This window comes from Microcebus murinus, chromosome 18, assembly GCF_040939455.1.
Source record: "Microcebus murinus isolate Inina chromosome 18, M.murinus_Inina_mat1.0, whole genome shotgun sequence".
Lineage (NCBI taxonomy): Eukaryota > Metazoa > Chordata > Mammalia > Primates > Cheirogaleidae > Microcebus > Microcebus murinus.
The window spans coordinates 35,514,153-35,525,924 of record NC_134121.1 but is presented as its reverse complement, the minus strand read 5'-3'; positions in this window follow the sequence as shown (position 1 = coordinate 35,525,924).

The following is an 11,772-nucleotide window of genomic DNA, read 5'->3' as shown; positions in this document are numbered from 1 at the left end:
CCATACTTTTGTGTAATTATCTCCAGAATAATAACTATCTTAAATTTATTGTTTAAATAGACTAACAGGTGATGTCCAACAACTCATTTTTTTTTAGAATCAAATCAAATCCAGCTGATTATTCAGGATCAAGAACATTTAATCATTATTCAAAAGATCTAGGATCTGCTTAGGTTCTAAAAATAGGAAGACATAAGAGAGAAATAAGACAATAAAAATATGGAATAAAATTTTTTAAAATGTCTGCTTTTTTTCTATAGATGTGTTTTTCTCCTCACAAATCAGTCAAATATATATTACATTATTGAAATCTATGAAAGCCCAAAGTGAATTCCAAATTCAAGGCAAATTATTTCTCATCTTACTTCTGTTGTTAATTAAATCTAGGAATTTAGACAGGTTCTTTACCGTCCTGGCTACAGTTTATTATCTATAAAAATATGAATATGAAACCTTACCTGAAGGTGGTCAATTCTCTTCTAGTTCTTATTTTTCTATATTATTCATAACCATCAGATTAAATAGAAATTTCAAAAGTTTGAAAATACCAAGTGTCCATGAGAATATGAAAGAATTGGAATTCTCAAACACTGCTGGTAGGAGTGTAAATCAATACACTCTCTTAGGAAAGAAATTTTACAACGTCCTGTAAATTTCAGGATGGACATACCTCAGCATCCTTCATTTCCATTTGGGTAAACAAATACTCTACAGAGAATTCTCATACATATATACAAAGAGATATTTTCAAGAGCTACATCATTGCAATATTGAAAACTTTAGACTAGATTATCTATTTCAGGAAAATGGATAAAATCTTGCATATGTATCTACTGATATAGTTATAATATAAACATATAATGATTGAATTAAAATAGCATTTATCAACATGGGTAAATTTTAATCAAACAATACAAGTGAAAAAAGCAAGTCCAGATGATATGTAATAAGTGATCCTTATATCAAGTAAAAAAACCTTCATAACAATTCCATTCATTGATTATAGATACACTGTATATAGAAAAGTATAAAACATTCATGGGAATAATAAACACTAAATTTAGGTCAATGGTCACCTCTGAAAATACAATGCAGTGTATGTGATAAGGAATGGATACATGGGACTTGAACTGCATCTGAAATGGTTTACTTATTGAAAAAAATGGTGAAGCAAAATAACGCAAAATTGGGAGTAGTTATAAGTGAGTTATGGGCACATCGATTTTCATGAGATAATTATACTTTTCTGCATATCTTAAATATTTTACAATTTTGTTAAAAGCAATATCAAAATTCTAGTCATATATCTTATAGAAAAGTGAGTATCTAAAGTAATCTCTATCTAAAGAGAGCCAAAATATATAATTCAGGGATTGGGGAGGGTGTTTAATGTTTAGTTTTATGAGAAAACATGTTTATTGGAGATGATTTTCCATTGAAATGATTAAATGGCCAATTCAATGAAAGTGATTATTATTGTGGTCATGTATGAATGCAACATTAATATTAAGCTCATTTGTCATCAACCAAAACCCTAATGTGACTTCAAAGAGCTTCTGAGCAGTGGTTTAATCTAGATTGCAAGATGCTCTGTTTTCCAGAAGCACAGGGGACTGCTAATAGAGAAGGAAAAACTGGATTCTGCCCCTTGTTACCTAGAGTCTTGGCCCCTGAAAGCAGTATTTTCTTCTACCATAAAAATATTGTACTTTTAAATTAGTTTCTAAAATCATAAAAAATCATCAAACTGATAATATTCTAAGGAAAAAAATCAGTCTTTATAAATGTAATACTTAAAAAGTGCAATTTTGAAGAATAACAATAAAACAAGTGTTTAGTTTCAAGGCTCTCTTAAAGCTCTCTCCTTTCAATTAAAATTTATGCAACCTATATATTCATTTGATTAACGAATATTTCCATGACATCCTCAGAGCCTTCTTCACAAAATATCACAGAAGTCTTTGAAGTTTATTTGTGTGGGGAGAGGTGGAAGGTGGGTTGCATCTCAAGCAAAGTCATGCAACCCAGAAGAGGTCATGACAGGATGGACAAGAGGCAAACACACAGCCATCAGAATTTACTCATGGCCCACCTTCCCCCTCTCATCCTAAGCCCTTTCACTGCCACTTCCCTCTCACCAGCCCTTTACTCAAGCAGGAAGGCTGATCATTGCTATCTACTCACATACATATATATGAAAGTATATACCAAGGCTACTGTTAATATTTCCTGCTCTGGGATCAATATGAAGGATATACCTCAAAATCTCATGACATTTCCTCTCCCTTTGCTGAGACAGAAGATTATGGAAACATTTGTGAAACAGAAGAAAGGGAAACTCAAAGGTCAAGTCCCCATGGACATGCTCATGTGGATAGAGAGCACTTAAAGTCAGAAGTCAGGAAGTACAAGTTTATCTGAAACACAGAGTGTTTGTAGTTTCTGGCCTCTTATTCTGCTATCTCCAAATATCTCCTTGTGTCCTTTTTTAAAAATTCATCATTAACTGTGCTTATATAAAATTTAATTTTATTAACAAAAATATATACTGTATGTAAATTTTCTATTTCTGTCATAACTGATTGCAGCAAACCTGGTGGCTTAAAAAAACCACAAATTTAATATTTTATAGTTCTGTAGGTCAGAAGTTTACTCTCACTGGGCTAAAATCAAGGTTTTGGCAGAGCTGTTTTTCTTTCTGAAAGCTTTAAAGGAGAATCATTCCCATTATATTTTTTTAGTTTCTAAATTTCATCTGCATTCCTTAGCTCAAGGCCCCTTCCTCTATCTTCAAAGCCAGTGATGTTGTATCTTCTAACCTTTTTTCTATTATTATATCTCTCTCTTTGACTACCACAGGAGAATGTCCCCTGCTTTTAAGGATTTCTATGATTATATTGGGTCCACCTAGGTAATCCCAATATAATCTTTCCATTTCAAGGCCCTGAACCTTAATCATGTCTGCAAAGTACCTTTTACTATGTAAAGTAGCATATTCACAGGTTTGAGGAATCAGGTTATGGACATCTTTGGAAGTCATTATTCTGAGAGAACAGTGATGGTTTCACTGCTGAATTCTACCAAGCATTCAAAGACAAATTAATACCTATCCTACTTAAACCATTCCAAAAAATCAAGCAGAAAATACTACCAAATTCATTCTATAAGGCCTGTATCACCCTAACACCAAAACTAGACAAAGACACAAAACAAAAAGAAAACTATAAGCTAATATCTCCAATGAACGTAGATGCAAATATCCTCAACAAAATATTAGTAAACCAAATTCCACAACACATTCAAAAGATTATTCATCGTGATCAAGTAGAATTCATCCCAGAGATGCAAGAAAGTTTTAATATATTCAAATCCATCAATATGATACATCATAATAACAGAATGAAGGACAAAAACCATAGGATCATCTCAATGCTGAAAAATCATTGAATAAAATTCAACATCGTTCATGATAAAAACTTTCTAAACAATGGTTATAGAAGGAACTTACCTCAACGTGATAAAAGCCATATATGAAAGACCCACAACCAGTATCATACAAATGGGGAAAAATTGAAAGCCTTTCCTCTAAAATCTGGAATAAGGAAAGGATGACCACTTTCACTGCTGTTGTTCAACATAGTACTGTAAATTCTAGTTAGAGGAAGAGAAAGAAATAAAGGGCATCCAAATTGGAAAGGAAGAAATCAAATTATCTTCGTTGCAGATGATATGATCTTATATCTAGAGATTACACACACACACACAACTATTAGAACTGTCAAATTCAGTAAAGTTGCAGAATAAAAAATCAACATACCAAAGTCAGTAGTACTTTTATATGCCAACAGTAATCAATCTGAAAGAGTAACCAAGAAAGTAATCCCATTTATAATAGCTACAAATAAACTAAAATACCTAGGAATAAAATTAAACAATGAAGTGAAAATTTTCTGTAACGAAAACAATAAAACACTGATGAAAGAAACTGAAGAGGACACAAAAAAGTGGAAAGATATTTCATGCTCATGGATTAAAAGACTCAATATTGTTAAAATGTCCATACTACCCAAAGCAATTTCAGATTCAGTGCAATCCTCATCAAAACACCAATGACATTTTTCACAGAAATTGAAAAAATAATCCTAAAATTTATATATAACCACAAAAAAGCCAGAATAGCCAAAGCTATCCTGAGCAAAAAGAACAAAACTGGAAGAATCACATTACCTAACTTGAGGCTGGGTGTGGTGGCTCAGGCCTGTAATCCTAGCACTCTGGGAGGCCAAGGCGGGAGAATCACTTGAGGTTAGGAGTTCAAGACCAGCCTGAGCAAGAACAAGACCCTGTCTCTACTAAAAAGTAGAAAAAAATCAGCCAGGCATGGTGGTGCACACCTGTAGTCCCAGCTAATCAGGAGGCTGAGGCAGGAGGATTGCTTGAGCCCAGAAGTTTGAGGTTGTTATGAGCCAAGCTGATGCCATGGCACTCTAGTCTGGGCAACAGAGTGAGACTCTGTCTCAAAAAAAAAATTACCTAACTTCAAATTATACTACAGAGCTATAGTAACCAAACCAACATGGCATAATAAGAGACACCTAGACCAACGGAACACAATAGAGAACCCAGAACTAAATTTACATGTCTACAGTGAACTTATCTTTGACAAAGTTGTCAAGAACATACAGTGGAGAAAAGACAGTCTTGACAATAAATGGTGCTGGGAAAACTGGATATTCTTATGCAGAAGAATGAAACTAGACCCTTATCTCTTGCCATATACAAAAAATTCAAAATGGATTAAAGACTTAAATCTGAAACCTGAAATTATGAAATTGCTAAAAGAAAACATTGGGGAAACACTTCAGGACATTGTTCTGGCCAAGGACTTCTGAGTATTACCCTCAAAGCACAGACAACCAAAGCAAAATTGGACAAATGGGATCACATCAAGCTAAAAGGCAAAGAGAACAATTGACAAAGGGGAAGATACAATCCATGAAACAAGAAAAAATATTTACAAACTACCTATCTGATAAGGAACTAATAACTAAAATATATAAGGAACTCTAACACCTCAATAGGAAAAAAATCAAATAATCTGATTACAAAATGGGCAAAGGATCTGAATAAACATTTCTCCAAAGAAGACATACAAATGGCCAATAGGAATATGAAGAAATGCTCAATATCATTAGTCATCAGAGGAATACAAATCGAAACTACAATGAGATATCATCTCAACCCAGTTAAAATGGCTTTTATCAGAAAAACAGGTAATAATGAATGCTAGTAAGGATATGGAGGGAGAAAGGGGAACTCTCATACACTGTTGGTAGGAATATAAACTAGTGCAACCATGATGGAGAATGGCATGGAGGTTGTTCAAAACACTGAAAATAGAACTACTATATGACCCAGGAGTCCCACTGCTGGGTATATATCCAAAGGAGGGGAAATCAGTATATTGAAAAGATATCTGCACTGCCCTGTTTATTGTAGCACTATTCACAATAGCCAAGATTTGGAGTCAACCTGTGTCCATAAACAGATGAATGGATAAACTATGATGTGTATACACAATGAAATATTATGTAGCCACAAAAAGAATGAAATCCTGCCATTTGCAACAACATTAATGGAACTGAAGAACATTATGTTAAGTGAAATAAGCCAAGCACAGAAAGACAAATCTCACATGTTCTCATTCATATGTGGGCACTAAATATTAAAAACAATTGATCTCGTGGAGACAGAGAGTAGAATGATGGTTACCAGAGGCTGGGAAGGGTAGCAGGAAGGAGGGTGATAAAATGTGGATGGTTAATTGGTGCAAAAATATGGTTATATAGTGAGATACAATAAACAATATTTGATAGCACAACGAAGTGACCATAATGAAAATTAAGTTAGGATATACTTTAAAATAACTAAAAGAGTGGAATTGTAATGATCTTAGCACAAAGAAATGATAAATGCCTGCCTGACTTGATGGTTATTCCGATTACCCTGATTTGCTTAATTCACATTGTATGCCTGTATCAAAACATCACATGTACTCTATAAAGATATACAACTAATGTACACATAATAATTGAAAAGAAAAAAAGTTTATTTTAAAAAGTGTGATCATTAATGCAAACATGGCTTGTTCATGTCTGCTTTGCCTAGAAACCCTATGTTAGCAAAGGGCACCATGGTGTGGAATCATTATTGTCCAGTCAGAAACCTCACTGTCTTCTTGGTGCCTCCTCCCCTTCACCGTTCATAGCAAGACATCAGCATGCTGTCAGTCTCTTCTTCTGTTTCTCATTCTCATCTATTGCCACTTACCACTCCTTTGCTACACATGAGATAATTTCATGGTTGACTTTAAAAGCCTTCTAACTAATTCTCTGTCTCCTGTCTTGCTCAACTCAAAGCTACCATTCATACTACCTTATTTCAGAGTGAGCTCTTTAAAATGTGCACTTATCCTGAAGCTCTCTTGCTGAAAACCTTTGAAATCCTCTCAATTTCCCTCATTTCTTTTAAGACAAAAACAAACTCTTAACTTAATTTACAAGATGTGCCTAGTTGGCTCCTGCTTTCCTCTTCACTTTAATTCATCTATCATAACCTTCTCATAGCTCCTTCCCTCCTTAAAGTGTGTTATGTTCTGTTGAGTTTCTTTCCATTCCTAAAATGCACACACATATACCCCTCCTTTGGACTTTCCCACATTTTGTCTCTATGTAAAACTCTCACCTAAAATGTTCATATGGATGACTTTGGCACATCCTCTAAAAAGCCTTCTCTGAATTTCCAAGTCTGAATTGATTATCCTCATATGGGTTCTCACAGCATCATGTATATCAAAACACTTATTACCCTGTAATTTTTTGTATGTTTTTATGTGGAATCTTACCTTAGAACTAGATGCTACATTAGAAGATGGGGCCATGTCTTTAAATATTTGCAATTTTTAATTTTTTATTACATAGTTCCCTTTTTCTGAGATCATAAATTCTTATATATGCATCTTAAAATAATCTCTACATGTAGTCTCTACTTTAAAGCCAGTAAGATAAAAACATAATTTAAAATTGCTATAGCTAATACAAACAATACTGATAAAAACAAAAGTTACTAACTTTTTATTAAAGTTATGCTTCAAGTTATGGTAAATTTTAGATGGAAAATCTAAATTTTATAGTTCTAAATCTAAAATTTATGTATAAATTTTATAGTTTCTGCCACAAATTTTTATATTTTATATCTGTGTTCATGCAGTCAGCTAATGACTCTGAGATCATTGTTTATATTATCATTCCTGTAAATAATTGTGAATATATGTGTGCTTGTCTTCTAAAAAGATGAATAATCAGAAGTGATTTTTATGCATAAGCACATTAAACTTTGAGACTAAAATTATGAAAAACAAGGATTTAGGTTTAAGTTGACCACTTTCTGGAGCTAAAACAAAGAAATGCTATACTTGATCACAGTATTTTTTTTTCTTAGACTGTTCTCTATTGAATGTAAGATAGGGGAAAAGAAACTTATCAAATCAATATTTTATACTAAAATTATGTTTCTAAAACAAGAAACTAATTTAAGGATTTAAAAAAAATCTTTTACTGTCAAAACAAGTAGTTTTTCAACTGAATGCTTTATATTTTAATTGTTTGTTTTTGAGCCATGAAACACATGCTGATTGACCATGATAACCATCAAGTTAACAAAACCGCTGAAAATGTTGGTTTTAGGCTTAATGTGTCTCTTTTTAGCCTGTTTAAATTTATACCTATTGAAGAAATGGAAGTTTGATTGTCAGATTTTGCCAATGAGAACAGATTCTAATTTTGAGGATGGTTGAATAGTATAATGAAACAAAGTGATTGTTATAAGTCAATAGCAAGGTTTTCATAAGATGACAATATTGAGTATTTATAGAATGTATCTATTTGACAATCTTGTGCCATTACTGGCTGCTGCTAAAATTTCCACTACAGTGCAAGAAAAAGGTATTATCACACTTTCTGTTTGTCTGATTGTGGCAGCCAAGATCGAATGGACAAATACAGGAGAAAAATATGATAATATGCAGGAAAACATTGAGAGAGTTTTTGCAACTCAGAAATAATCTTGTAAACAAGTGAAGAGTCTGTTTTACTCCAAGAAATTAAATTTTAAGTAGCAAAAGAAAATCATAATGTGATCTCATTCCCGTTTGTCGTAACATAAACTGAGTTGTATTTAGAACTGGGTACAGAGGGATATTGCTATCATCAAAAACAACTTCTTGACTTCTACTGATTTCTTGACTTTCTCATTATATAAAAAATATGCATTGTTCTTTTGTTAATTCTTTCACTAAGTTTTGGGCATGAGACAAGATTGTGATTCTGCCTTTAAACATCTACAACAAGTTTTAAGAAAATCATTTTATGATAATGTTTTAAAATTCCATTTTCATATATTGTATTTCATCTCACACTAATGAGGGTTGGTTAGTCACTATTTTAGTTGGGGTTCTCCAGAATCAGACCTTTAGATAAAGTTTTGTATGCAAGATTAAAATATTAATAATAAGGAAGAGAACCTAGAGGTGCCAGTCAAGAAAGGAGAGGAAGCCAAGAAAGGGTGTAGTATCAGAATAAAAGGGTAGAGAGTAGCTTTAGTATTATCTGCAGGGAAATTTTAGAGTATAAATTAAGCTTCAGAATTCTGCTGACTTGAGATAAGGGATCTGAGCTTTCATATTTCTACTACCTTCAGACATTGGCTAGGAGCTACGAGGGGACTGTAATTTTTTAGGTAATTCTGTTTCTTCCCATTTGCAGGCAAAATAGTTTTCAGTAGCCCAAGGACAGTCCTTTCCTGGCTTCGGAAGCAAAAGCACACAGAACCTGGAAAGGGTTCGAAGGGATTCATAAAAACAATAGGAAAAAAAGTGACCTAAAGGGATATGAGCAGAACATACACATTGTGTACCACAGTTAGGTTTTATAATCTCACTTTAAAAGATAAGAAAACTGAGATTAAGAAAGAAAATATGATTTATATACAGCTGCGCACAGGTAAAGGTGTAAAAGTAAGATTATACATGATCCTGGCTATAAATCCTATGTTATTCTTGCTATTTTCCCCCATTATGTCACAGTATATGATAATGTTATTTATTTTCATAATTAGCATATAACCTTATAATAAAATATGAATTGATATTTTGTAGCACTTTACACATTTCTGATTACTTTGAATATTTTATTTCTCTTCCTATAGGTAGTTTTATATCCAATTAAGCCAGAGGTCCCAAACATAGGGTTCTGGCAAATAATGTAAATCAATGAATCAGGCTAGTTGAGAAAGGCAATTAAAAAGGTTCCCACCCTGGACAGTTGCTGCCTACCTAAAGGAGATAGCCACTTCTTAGCCCCAGATTATTGTTGCCATGGGGAAATGAAGATCTGGTGTTACCAGCTCTTCTGTTTTCTCATTTTACCAAGTTAAGCCAGAAATCAGAATATTTCATATACAGTCTCCTAATTTTAAACACTGGCAACTAATCCAGTTCTTTTTCTTTTATTTTTTTTAACTGGAAGCCAATTTTGTGCAAGTCTCTCTCTCTCTCTCTCTCTCTCCCTGTCACACACACACACAGACACATACACACACACAGAACATTCCTGTTGCAGGTGAGCTGCCATTTTGTTTTTCAGGTACAGGCCAGCAGGCTTGGTGTCATTGGATTTTAGATGTGCCTCATGTAAAGTCATTAACATTAAAACAACTTGAAACTATGTTGATGGCCAAAAACTATATAACAAGAAGGATTTAGCTTGTGGTCTTGAGTTTGGGATCCTTGAACTAAGCTAATACTTCCATAAACTATAAATTGTATTCAATTCAATCACAAATGATGATTTTCAAAGCTATGTTTTTGGTTTTGAGTCTTGGACTAAACCACAAATGGAAATGAAGGGATATTTCAAAATCCTTTAATATTGCTCTAAATTCTGTTGAAATGAATCCACTCTGTGTAAAGGAGTGACTCACAGTCTCATGATACCCAATCTTATTTAATAAAAATTTTTTATAATGCCACTTCTATTATCATGGAATAAAATTCATAAAATAATACTACATGTCAATGCACATAAATTATAATAAAATCAATATAAAGCTAAAGCCATAATATTAAGGATAAAGAACAGAAAATGAATTTACAATTAAATATCATGTATTTCTTATATCTAAATGTGTGGACATTACTATACTTAGAAGAGTAGATTAATCATATGTTTGCACCTGTGAAATGACAGCCAATATATATGTCAGCCACAATTGAAAAAAATCAAGTTTTCAGCATCAGTAATCTAAGTTTCAAAACTGTATTGTTTTCAGTAAAATATTTTCCAAATTAAGAAATAATTTTTGGTATAAAGTTTCAAAAATATGAATAATAATAATAAAGCATATTTTTCCTTCATTTACACAAATGTTGAGTGTCTGAGAAATGCAACATACATAAAAATGGACAAAAACATCTGGGTTTATGTCTAAAATGAGTTAGTTTCTGGTCTCAGATACTTATTAAAAAGTTTTTAATTTACATGGATTACCATTGAGACATTTGAAAGTCATGCAGAACATTAGAAAAGTTCTTTATCTTGCTCTCTCTTGCTTTGAAGGGGTCCTAGTATCCCCTGGTCCCTACCTACCTACCTAATAAATACTGCAGTGTCCCAATTATTGTAATAACCCAGCAAGTTTCAATTTGCTCACTAAAGAGCAGTAATTCTCTATTGAGAACCAATGTTCTAAAGACATCATGAAGACAGAAATCAGATGATTAAGCTAACACAGAATGTTGAGAAACCATATGAAATAGATCTCACATCTTTCAAATGACAGCTAGCATAGTATGGGGGAGAAAGTACAGTTTTGAAATCAAGATCAGACATGGCTAGCTAGCCCCAAGCAAAGGGCAAAATAATAATTTGCTATCCATAAAATGCTCTGTCAATTACCTCAGGCTGACAAGGTAATAAACTAAAATAATCTTTATGATGGTGGCCATCACACATGTTCAAAAATGCATTGACTTAGTAGAATATTTTCCAAAGTGGAAAATAATTTTTGGTATAAAGTTCAAAAAATATAAATAATAAACATGACTTTATTAATAAAAAAGGTCAAGATGACTCAATGCCTTGCTCCTATTTAAACATTTTCATTCATACCTCTGGCACGTGCCACTTTCTTTGATCTAGAGATTGCCAAATATTCTCTTTAGTGGAGGCTGTGATGACTTAGTGGTAGAGGTGGATTTTAGAGAAGAGTCTTTGATTTTAAGGTTCTTGAAAAACTTAACCAGTGATAATGAAATGGTCAATGGACATGTGAGCACAGGACTAGAAATTAAATGGAGTTATATTTTTAGAATATTTTCCAGATCACAGGCTCTGATGCATTGTCTTTTAAGGTAAAAGTAAAAGAAATATTAAGTTTAAGTTATATTTCTATCAAAGAATTTTGAGCAAATAGCAAAACATATCTTTCTAAAATATTATATTATAGGATCTGAAAAAAAATTGAAGGAGGACTCTGGTTTTAAAATCTTAGTAGAATTATTTTAATCACAAACCAATATAAGTACAGAAAACTGAAAAAAAGAACTAACTTTTAAAGTCTTATTAATATCATATGGAAGAACACAAATCTATTCTCAAATTATGTTGCTATCAAAAACAGAGACACATTGTTGAATAAAATGAAATCACAAGAAAA